The sequence below is a fragment of the Condylura cristata genome, unplaced genomic scaffold, assembly GCF_000260355.1.
Source record: "Condylura cristata isolate star-nosed mole 26May11 unplaced genomic scaffold, ConCri1.0 scaffold00002, whole genome shotgun sequence".
Classification (NCBI taxonomy): domain Eukaryota; kingdom Metazoa; phylum Chordata; class Mammalia; order Eulipotyphla; family Talpidae; genus Condylura; species Condylura cristata.
In genome coordinates this window covers 25,196,800-25,207,094 of record NW_004567103.1, presented here as the reverse complement: position 1 = coordinate 25,207,094, position 10,295 = coordinate 25,196,800, and the positions used below count along the sequence as shown (strand labels likewise).

At 43.5% G+C, this 10,295-nt stretch overlaps 1 protein-coding gene and 1 pseudogene across 3 annotated transcripts in view; one reads left to right on the top strand and one right to left on the bottom strand.

Annotated features, from left to right (window-relative positions):
* LOC101626140 overlaps positions 1-6,613 on the bottom strand; it is a 7,220-nt pseudogene extending 607 nt beyond the window's left edge.
* Positions 6,140-10,295, top strand: part of CASP8 (caspase 8, apoptosis-related cysteine peptidase) — a 24,397-nt gene continuing 20,241 nt past the window's right edge. For 2 of the 3 annotated variants that reach the window (XM_004674392.2, XM_012725779.1), the window contains exons 1-2: positions 6,140-6,226; positions 8,477-8,541. The gene's annotated coding sequence lies outside the window, so the exon portion shown is untranslated. Of the gene's footprint in view, positions 6,227-6,695; positions 6,746-8,476; positions 8,542-10,295 lie in introns of those variants that run through there. The other variant, XM_012725777.1, reaches the window with a different exon arrangement.

Sequence of the window (10,295 nt, the reverse complement as noted above, 5' to 3'; positions counted from 1 at the left end):
AGGGAAATAAAAGTGCACCAATAATGGCTATCAGGCTTATGACATACAAATCCGTCTATCTATCAATCATCTATACACACACACACACACACACACACACACACAGATTAGATATCACTGAATACTAAAAAAGACAATGCTTTTTTGTTATTAAGCATTATTTTTAAAAGATTTATTTATTTATGCATACAGAACTGGGGTATAGGCCATAGTTGCAGTGACAGTGGAAGGATTAAACCAGAGACAGAGTGGGGAGCAGAACAGGCAGACTGACAAAGTACACTGCTTAGGGGAGCAGCGGGTGGGTCAGGAGAGGTCTGCCGGGCCATGTGGATCACCTCCAGGATGGGAATCAAACTCACACTGAAGGGGCTGTGGTTAGCTTGCAGTGCTGCGCTTTAACCCGTTGCACCACCAGGGAGGGCCATGGCCATGATTTTTTAAAAAGACTTATTTCTGCATACAAGAGCTTGCATGTAGGCCAGAGAGAGGTACAGGGAGTGAGTGGATTCACCAGAGACAGAGTGAGGAATAGAACAGGCAGATTGACACTGCTGAGGGGAGCAGCAGTCAAGACAGGAAAGGTCTGCTGAGCCATGTGGGCCAGCTCCCTGGCTGGAGAGTCAACTTGTGCTGCAGTGGAAATAACTTCATCGTGCTGAGACCTAACCCCTTGTGCCACCAAGGCAGTGTGGCCATACTTATTATTCATCATCGCTGGAAGAAATGTTTTATAGTCTAGAAATGTGCAAGAAATTAAATTCAAAGTTTTATTCAATCTGAGAGTCTTATGTAGGAAACAAATATGATGTGTAGACTACACCAGCATCACTTACTCACTTACTAAAATTCAAAAGTTTTTGCTGATGTATAATCCCTTGGTCACCGCAGCCCATCACAAAGGTGTGAGCTTTGGCATCTGCTCTCCTGCATCCAGCAGCTGTTTCTTTGATTCTGTGGCTACCTCTTTCTTTATTTTAAGGTTTATTTATTTATGCATATAGAGAAGTGTGGGGTGGAGGATGAGAGGACTCACCAGAGACAGAGTGGGGAGCAGAACAGGCAGATCAACAAAGTCCACTGCTGAGGGGAGCAGTGGGCGGGTCAGGAGAGGTCTGCCGTGCCATGTGGTCACCTCTGGGCTGGGGGTGGAACTCGCACAGAAGTGGCTGTGGTTAACTTGCAGTGCTTCATCCTAACCCATTGCTCCACCAGAGAGGGCCAAATTTTACAATTTTTATTTTTCCTTTAGACATTTTCAAAACTGTCTTCTGTGAATATGCAATAATTTTATAATTGGAAAAACATTTAATGATCAAAAATTTGAACAAGGCTCTTAAGATTTAATTATCTGTTGAGTAAGGGAGAAATACAGGAATGTGCAAGGGTTAGGAAGAGTGACTGTGTCTGACTTGACTGGAACATCCCTTATGTGGGCTAGGGAGAGAGATGAGGGGTGGTGTAGGGGAAATGAGGGAGGCCTCCTTTAGATACTTCAGAACCAGAGAAGAAGAGTAAACAGTAGCCAAAAGTCCTTAGACCAAAATGGCAGATTTTTTTTTCTGAAGTAACTAACATCATTTTGAAATAGATATTGAACTAGCACATTTAGCTAATGAATGCAAACATTTTGCAACAGAATAAAACGTGACATACTGACTTTTTTTTTTTTTGACATACTGACTTTTAATTACTTGGCAACATACAGGAATTTAGTGAGTCCCAGGTTGGAGTAGGAAAAAAATGCCTTTTCATAACTAACTTAAATGACATGGTTGGCTGTTGGATTTTTCAAAAGCCATCAAGGATTTTTTCACATAGTAAAACTGCAAAATCAACTGCTAAAATTCTGTTCATAAGGAGTGTTTATTAAGAAATTAATTGTTCCCTGGTGGCACAACGGGTTAGGACACAGCACTGCAAGCTAGCCAAAGCTACCTCAGTGTTAAGTTCCATACCTGCTCCGCCCCGCCCAGGTGATTCACATGGCACGGCAGACCTCTCCTGACCCGTCTGCTGTTCCCCTCAGCAGTGTACTTCGTCAACTGCCTGTTTTGCTCCCCACTCTGTCTCTGGTGAATCCTTTCACCACCCCTGCACCTCTGGCCTGTGCCCCAGTTCTGTATGCATAAATAAATAAATCTTTAAAAAAATGTAAAAACAATACAGAAGAAACCTATACCCCAGTTCCTAATTCATAAAGTAAATCTTTAAAAAATTATAAAAAAAATAAAATGGGCTTGCACTTATCCTTAAAAAAAATGTAAGGGGATATAAAATATGTAGTGGTAGGGAAATAAAAGTGCACCAATAATGGCTATCAGGCTTATGACATACAAATCCGTCTATCTATCAATCATCTATCCACACACACACACACACACAGACACACACACAGATTAGATATCACTGAATACTAAAAAAGACAATGCTTTTTTGTTATTAAGCATTATTTTTAAAAGATTTATTTATTTATGCCTATAGAGCTGGGGTGTAAGTCACAGGTGTGTGTGTGGGGGGGTGAGAGGATTCACCAGAGACAGAGTGGGGAGCAGAACAGGTAGATCCACTGAAATATACTGCTGAGGGGAGCAGCCAGTGGGTCAGGAGCGGTCTGCTGCGCCATATGGGTCACCTCTGGGCTGGGAATCGAATTCGTGCTGAAATGGCTTTAGCTTTTTAGTGCTGTGCTTTAACCCGCTGTGCCACCAGGGAGGGCCCTGAAGTTGAGCATTTTGATTTTAGCTATTTGTACATCCTCATTGAAGAGGTGTCTATTTAAAGCCTCTATTCATCAAGTAGACAATTTTACTGTTATCTTTGATTGCATCCATATATCAAGTGTAAGTGTCTTGCTCACCTCATATCTACAATAGCACTATGGAAATCTAATTTAGTTTTAAGACAAGCAAGCTTTAGGAATGTCCAAGTTCCCCACAATGGCCATTATAATTCTAATTTTTTTTGTTAGTTCTATCCACCTGCTTAGAGATGTGAAGGTGGACAGCCCATGACTGTGATACATTAAGCCAGTTGGGGTTGCTGAAGTTGGAGGAATCTCCAGGGAGCATTTAGTCAGCCAGGACCTAAAGTCTTTTATAAATATGGTGTAATCACCACGCTGTTGGAATTACTATATGCCAATTCTGCATCTGGTCTGCCTTTTCCAGCTCTGCCATCTCCAAAGACTAAATAGTCTTTTGCAGAAACTATTTAGTTATTTTGTTAGACTATTTTGTTCAGACTAGTTATTTTGTTAGACAGTTTAGTTCAGACTATTTAGGTTAGAGGGTAAGTTCTGAGTGCAGGATTCCTCCTCCATGGACTGAATCGTCTTCCAGTATGAGCTTGTCTTATAGTGAAATCTGCCCAAAGCTGACACAGTCACATTCTAAACACTGACCCCTTAAGGTCCATGAACCATCTTGGTACCGTAGAAGAAACAAATCCTAAACAAACAGAACTTGCTGAACATATCCCAGAGGAATTAACACCAAATTATAGAGACCCCACGCCCAGCAGAGAAACTCACCTTAGAACCCCAGGAGTGACAGAGGAGGGAACAGAAACTGCCCCTGTGGGTGCCTGGCAGTTTTTTCCTCTGGGCCCCAAATTGGACACTATGGTGTCAACATCAGAAAGGCCATCAGTTGTGAAGTTACAGATAGACTAAATTTGAAACAAACAACAGAAGATACTGGTAGAGAAATCTACAAAGGTGGCAATAACTATAAGCACATCTGGCTTCTCTCCATGGACTGGTGGTCTCTCTGGACCTGTCACCTTTAGCATCCAGACATACGACTTCCTCAGTTCTGAGGAAGGGAACTGTGAGAAAATGCTATATTAGGGTTCTGTAGCTTGCTCCCCCACTGCATGTAAATATGACTCTGAATATTAATACTGATAAGGTGAATAGTTCAGTTAATGCTGATAAGGTTAATGATTCAGCTTTAAGGCTGGGAGAACCTAGCATCAAAGCACTTAAATGACATAACTTGAAGAACTAAGACCACCCACCCCCAAATCAGTGTAGCCCCTGGGTGTCTCCAAGTGGCTCATCCATTTCTGTCAGCCTGGGCCCCAGAGCAGAGGCATGAGCAAGATGTCTCCAGAGTCACACATGGTGTGTATACTACTCCACTGTCAGCTGATTCACACCAAACTTATGCAACAGCCATTTTACAGATGTTGTGAGTTTAAGTAACAATTGTAAGGAATATCAATAGAGACCTGATAAAGTCTCAGGCCTGGGTCTAAGTGTTCAACCTGTTTTATCTTCTATAATTTTTTCAAGCAGGCATTTCATTTCTATAATTTTCTCAAGCGGGGAACCTCTGGTGTTTTTTCAACTTTCCATTCCTTCACAGATGAGTCAAATTGAAAGCCATTGAACAACTGCACAGCTGCTTAACAGCAAACAAACCTCATCTGCCACTTGATAGCTCAGTGCCCATCTCCAGGCCTCACTTTACTCACACAGACCATGAGAGCAAACACCACCACGTGTGAGAATTGTTCAGAAGGTGAAATGGGCCAATGTAAGTGGTTGTGTCTGGTACACACAGAATGTGTGAGAAATGTTTAATGCCATAGTTAGGGTAACTCCTTAGGTGACTGGAAACCCCAAACCTGGTATATGACCAGCTCACTGATTTCACTTATGGTTCACTTCACATCCTGAGTGGTGGGGGCTAGTGTGTTTAAACATAAACCATCTCCCTTAGCTCAACAAGACTGAGTTGGAATCTGAGTCATTTATCTTTCAGTTTCCACGCCAATAACTTGGGGCAATAACCCTGCCTTGTGAGAATTAGAGACGATGCCCTTTGGGCGTACAGTTTAAGGTTATTGCATTACCGTTTGTGTTTGTGTTATAGAATGTGCAGATGTGAAAATGAATCCTTAAAAAATGTAAAGAGGGGGCCCTCCCTGGTGGCGCAGCGGGTTAAAGCACAGCACTGAGAATCTAAAGCCACTTCCGCATGAGTTCGATTCCCGCCTGCCCCGGAGGTGACCACATGGCGTGGCAGACCTCTCCTGACCCGCCCGCTGCTCCCCTCAGCAGTGTATTTCGTTGATCTGCCTGTTCTGCACTCCACTCTGACTCTGGTGAATTCTCTCACCCTCCACATCTCTGGCCTGTATCCCAGTTCTGTACAAATAAATAAATAAATCTTTAAAAAAAAATGTAAAGAGGAAGAGAGAGGGGAGGAGGATAGAGGTTAAGGCGAGACAGTGGGACTCTGCCTACAAAGTTCTGTGTTACCTCCAGTCCAGACTCACGGTGAGACACTGGCTACTAACCCCTTCGGTGTGGCCAGGGTTGTGCACTCAAGAGTTTGTTACCCCTAGCCAGGGCTTTTTTGGATAGGAGTTCTCCAAAATTCTGTCAGACCCAAGAGAGCCCCCAAAATTCTGCTTTGACCCAAGAGAGCCCCTGTAATAAGATCGGGGGCCACTGGTTCATGACTTGGGTGCCCCAGCATAGAGGGAACATTCCTCTCCTCTCCTTTTTAAAAATGTTTTTCATTTTATTTAAAAAATATTTATTTATTTATGCATACAAGAACTGGGGTACAGACTAGAGCTGCCAGGAGTGAGAGGATTCACCAGAGACAGAGTGGGCAGCAGAAAAGGCAGATCAATTGAAAGACACTGCTGAGGGGAGCAGTGTCTCAAGCTAGTTATCTCAAGCTTAGTCATGCTAAATGGAGTCCGTATAAATGCTTCCAATGAAGTATTAGTTTGCATGTTAACCAATGGTCTGACATCTCCCTCTTTTGGATGTCTGGAAACTGGACATAGGTTCCTTTTAAGTTAAGTTTCTTGGAGTCTTCTCCATTCCTGAGCTAGGATCTCGTTCTGTCTGTTGAGGAAAGGCCGTTCCCCGCCGGGCAAGCAATGTTTCCACACCGTCGCCCTCTTCTACCTCGGGTGATTTTTTGTTGAAGCCCTGCAGAATTCGCCGCTGAGTTTTGAACGTGAACTAGAGAGAAACAGGAAGTGATTCCGCAGAGGCGGCAACTCGAGGGATCGAAAGTAAAGAAAACTTCTTCCTGGAGGCGGTGCTAACGTCACCCACCCCCACCTCCCTACCTGGCTTCAAGAGACTTTTTTCTGGCTGTGAGGAGAATCCTTAGGGACTTGAGCGCTTGGAATTCGGCGGCCGGTGCTCGGCGACTGGGACATGGGGCTGTGATGTTGCCGGGACCGGGCGCGGCAGGTGAGTGCCCCGCGTGAGCTCGCTTCGGAGGCCACGTTCCGGGGACCGTCGGGGGACAGCGCGGACCCGCCAAAGTGGGGACACCTCTCGGTCTTGCGCCTGAGTCACAGCCACCGGCCTTGCTACTTTTTACCTTGAGACTTCCAGCAACTCTGCTCTCTCTGTCTTGAGTCTCCGCAGCTGCTTTAAGCCCAAGCTCTGCTGCTGGACGGGTTTGGAGATTCAGCAGTTTTTTTTTTTTTTTAACCTTCTCTGTTTTCTTTTCTATGTGACTCGGGGGCAGAGGATTGACTGAATCATTCTGTCGATTCTCAGGTCTCTGGTCTCTAAACTTACAGCCGCTTTTCCTCCTGACTCGTTCTGGGGACCTTCATCTCTTTCCCCCATTCCACTTCCTACCCCATCTCAGGCGCTAAGACAACTCTAGATCTTTTCATACGAGGAGTTCCTGCCCTGATCTGTCTTTGGAAAATGTATGATCGTGTACACTACTTTTTAAAACGATGTGATCTGGAGCAAGTAAGTAATTTTCCTGTGCCTCTGTTTCCTTACCGTTTATTAAATAGGATTAATACCACGTCAAGAGATGATTGTGAGGATCAAGGAAATAGACTAACACTCCTGACTATCCAGTGTCCGCAGCCATTAAATAGTAATTATTATATAATTGCTCATTCTGTTTTCTTGCTTTTAAAAAATAAGCTCCATGCACTTCAATTGCTCTCTCTATATTGCCAAGTCTCAGTTTCAACCCCTCCATGATGTCACACTGTGGACTGTCTCCACAGCCCTACATAAAGACTAGAAAAGGAACTGTCTGGGATGTAGAACCAGGAGGGTTGCTGCTCCTTGCGTGTAGGCCAGGAGGGTTGCTGCTCCTTGCGTGTAGGCCAAAGCATGCCAGAGCTCAATCTCATGAGACTCCATTTCCCTATCTGCCCACGAATGCTTGACCCTGATCCAGCTTAAACTGTATTTGGCACCTCTCAGGTTACCAATGAGTTGGGCATCACTCCATATACACTGGCTATCTGAACATTCCTGTTAGGGAACTGGTGTTCATATTCATCTCTATAGGGTTTCTTTTCCTTGTTGATGTGCAGGAAAACGGCACATTCTTGGTTTTCAAATATGGGGTAGATTCTGGAGAGGAGGTACTCAGGATTTGGGGAGGCATCAAGGAAGTGTCAGGGGGCACTGGGTTGGTATTTAGCCACTAGCAGAAATTCATCTTATCATTGGTTCAGAATCAAGATGTAGCAAAGGGCAATTACCTTTACTTGCCCTTTGACAGGCACTTGTAGATGCCTCATTTAATCCTTTAGCTATAAGATGGGTCTCTGCTTCTGATTGTTTATATCCTGACTCGAAGGGGAAAAAAAAAAGACAATTTCAAAGAGAGGCTTTTAACATCAGAAAACATTTCAACATAAACAAAAAGGTCACAGCCCATGTGCATTTTGTTCACTGATAGTCTCCAGGGCCCAGTCTAAGGGCCCCAAGATTGGTCTCTGGTAACATTGTTTCTAGAGTTTTCTAAGCTGCTGAGGTCAGAATCTAGTGATTTTGGAGATGATTCTTGTATTTGAGTATAAATAAAGAAACTCTCTGAGGGCAGTGGTGAAGGTCCTGCAGTTTCTAGAACTCAAGATCTCTCATAATTGGTCACAACTATTTACTGAATAAAAACATTAACATCTTCACAATGCATCCAGAAAAATCAGTAAAAACTAGAAATATGAAAGCAAAGGGTTCTTATTTATCATCTGGTTCAACTCACTCAGATTTTATAAAAAAATAAATAATATAATAGTTTCTATTTACATCATTGTGTGCATTTTCCCATCTCAGTTGTAACCTCCTTGGGCTTCCCATCACCAAATCGCCAATGTGCCATCACCATAGTCGAGTGCATTTCCCTCCCCCCACTATTTCTGATCCCATTCCCCACTCCACCCCCATAAAATGCCTCTAGTATGTAGCTGTTCATTATTATTTTCTCGCCCGGTCCGTTATACTCCTGTTATGTCACTCAGATTTTTAATGTGGAAGTGAAGCCCTTAAAGTAATAAAGTCACACAACTAGAGCCAAAGTTGAAGTTGGCAAGGTTGCCCACCCAAGATTTCTCCTGTAGTTCTGGGAAGAGTCCTTGTCGGAAGGATCCTGCTTCAAACGTAGGTTATTTGGTTTTGAAAACAGGAAGTAGTATCAGCTACTCTCTCAGTTCTTCAACTTTTATTCTTGTCTAGAAACACCCCGGGGAAGAGGCCTGTGAAGAAGGTGCTGTGAGGATTCGAGGATTTGCTTTGATAAGGTCAGTTGGGCCTGTGGGGAGGAAAACCTTTGATTCTAGAGTATTCTAGGCATGATCAGGTGGCCTTAAATTCCACGGAGAAACCGTGGAATTTGCATTCTCTCTGAAAACCACAGAAAGGGACCAAGATCTGGATTAGGTAAGGGCTCAGATCTCAAGACCTCTTCAGCTAAGGTTGCTGACTTCCCAGGAGCGTTTCTGGGTGCTTCTAGTGCAACTCTTTGTACAGAGGCCTTATATTCCTCCTGGTCAAACTTATTAAAGTACAGAAACCAAAATTTAAATCTCAGCCGACTTTGCTACTGCAGCTGCCACTTTCACTTATGCAGATGCATGTGCACACACACACACGCTTAATATCAATTATTTGAGAAATTAAAAAGGCACAGAACAGCACAGTGAATAATATAATGGTAAGCAGAGGCCTATAAAGATCAGAGGCCTTTACTTGTGTGATTAACCATTTGGAGTTGAAGTTATGAGTATCATTCAGTTTGAAAATGACAGTGTTGGTTTTACGTTTCATTGACGTTGAATCTTTACTGGGCTGTGGGAAGTCCTGGCCACAGAGCCCCGTGGTGACCTGTTTGCATGCAGGGTGGACATCGGTCAGGTTTGGGTGAGGGCCCCCCCCCTCAGCCTAGGGCAGCCTTCCTGGACAGGGCAGTGGTCACTCTGTCACTTAGGGGTTTGGGCCTGAGAGCAACTTTCATGTTGTATTGAGCTTTACTTTTCATTATTATTTTTTCAAGATTTATTTTATTTATTTATACATGTAAGAGCTGGGATAGAGGCTGAAGGCTGAGGTGGGGGGTGGGGAATGAGGATTCACCAGAGGCAGAGTGGGGAGCAAAACAGGCAGAGCCACTGAAATACACTGCCAGTGAGACAGGAGAGGTCTACTGTGCCATGTGGGTCAGCTCCCTGGCCGGGGATTGAACTCGTGCTGCAGTGGCTGCTGAAAGCTTGAGAGTGCTGTGTTTTTGCCCCTTGCTACAAGAGAGGCTCCCTAATCTTGAGCTTTAAGTGACAGGCAGACTTCTGTCTCAGAAGATTGATGCAAGTTTAAGGTTTACTTTCCCCAGCTTTGGGGTAGTTATCTGCATTCCTGAAAGAGCTGAGATGCTGCTAGAATATTCTAGAAGGATTGCTTGTGATAGTTGAAATTTGTTTGCAATTTAATTGTGGCTTATCAGGCAGTGGTTGAGCTGGAACTATGGCATGAGATGCTGAGATTCCAGCATGCACTGGCTTAGGTTGTAAAGTTCCGAGCTGCTAGAGTGGATTTGTTGAGAATTCCTGTTTCCTGTTTTTGTGGGTTTTTTTTTTTTTTGGCTGTTTTAAAATTTTTAAATAATTTTAATCTTTAAAAATATAATGCTTATATGTCTTTCCATGTTAAATTCCTTTGCTGAATCCAACTGCTATTAGAATAAACTCTAAATTTTATCAGGGGCTCATAACCCTCGAGTGAGAAGGTCAGAGCCAAGCCTGACTCCCTTCTTACTGGCTTATTTCTAACCTGATTTTTCATAATAATTAAGTGAGGACACTCACTACAATCTCTTCAGAGGCTTGTAGTAAAATGAGAAGAGAAAAACTACTTTTTATTTTTTTTATTTTATAACAGTTTATTTTTACATCATTTTGTACATTTTTTTTTCCCATCTCAATTGTAATCCCCACGGGTTTCCCATCACCAAGTCACCCGTGTGCCATCACCATAATCCCGCACTTCCCTGCCCCCCACTTTT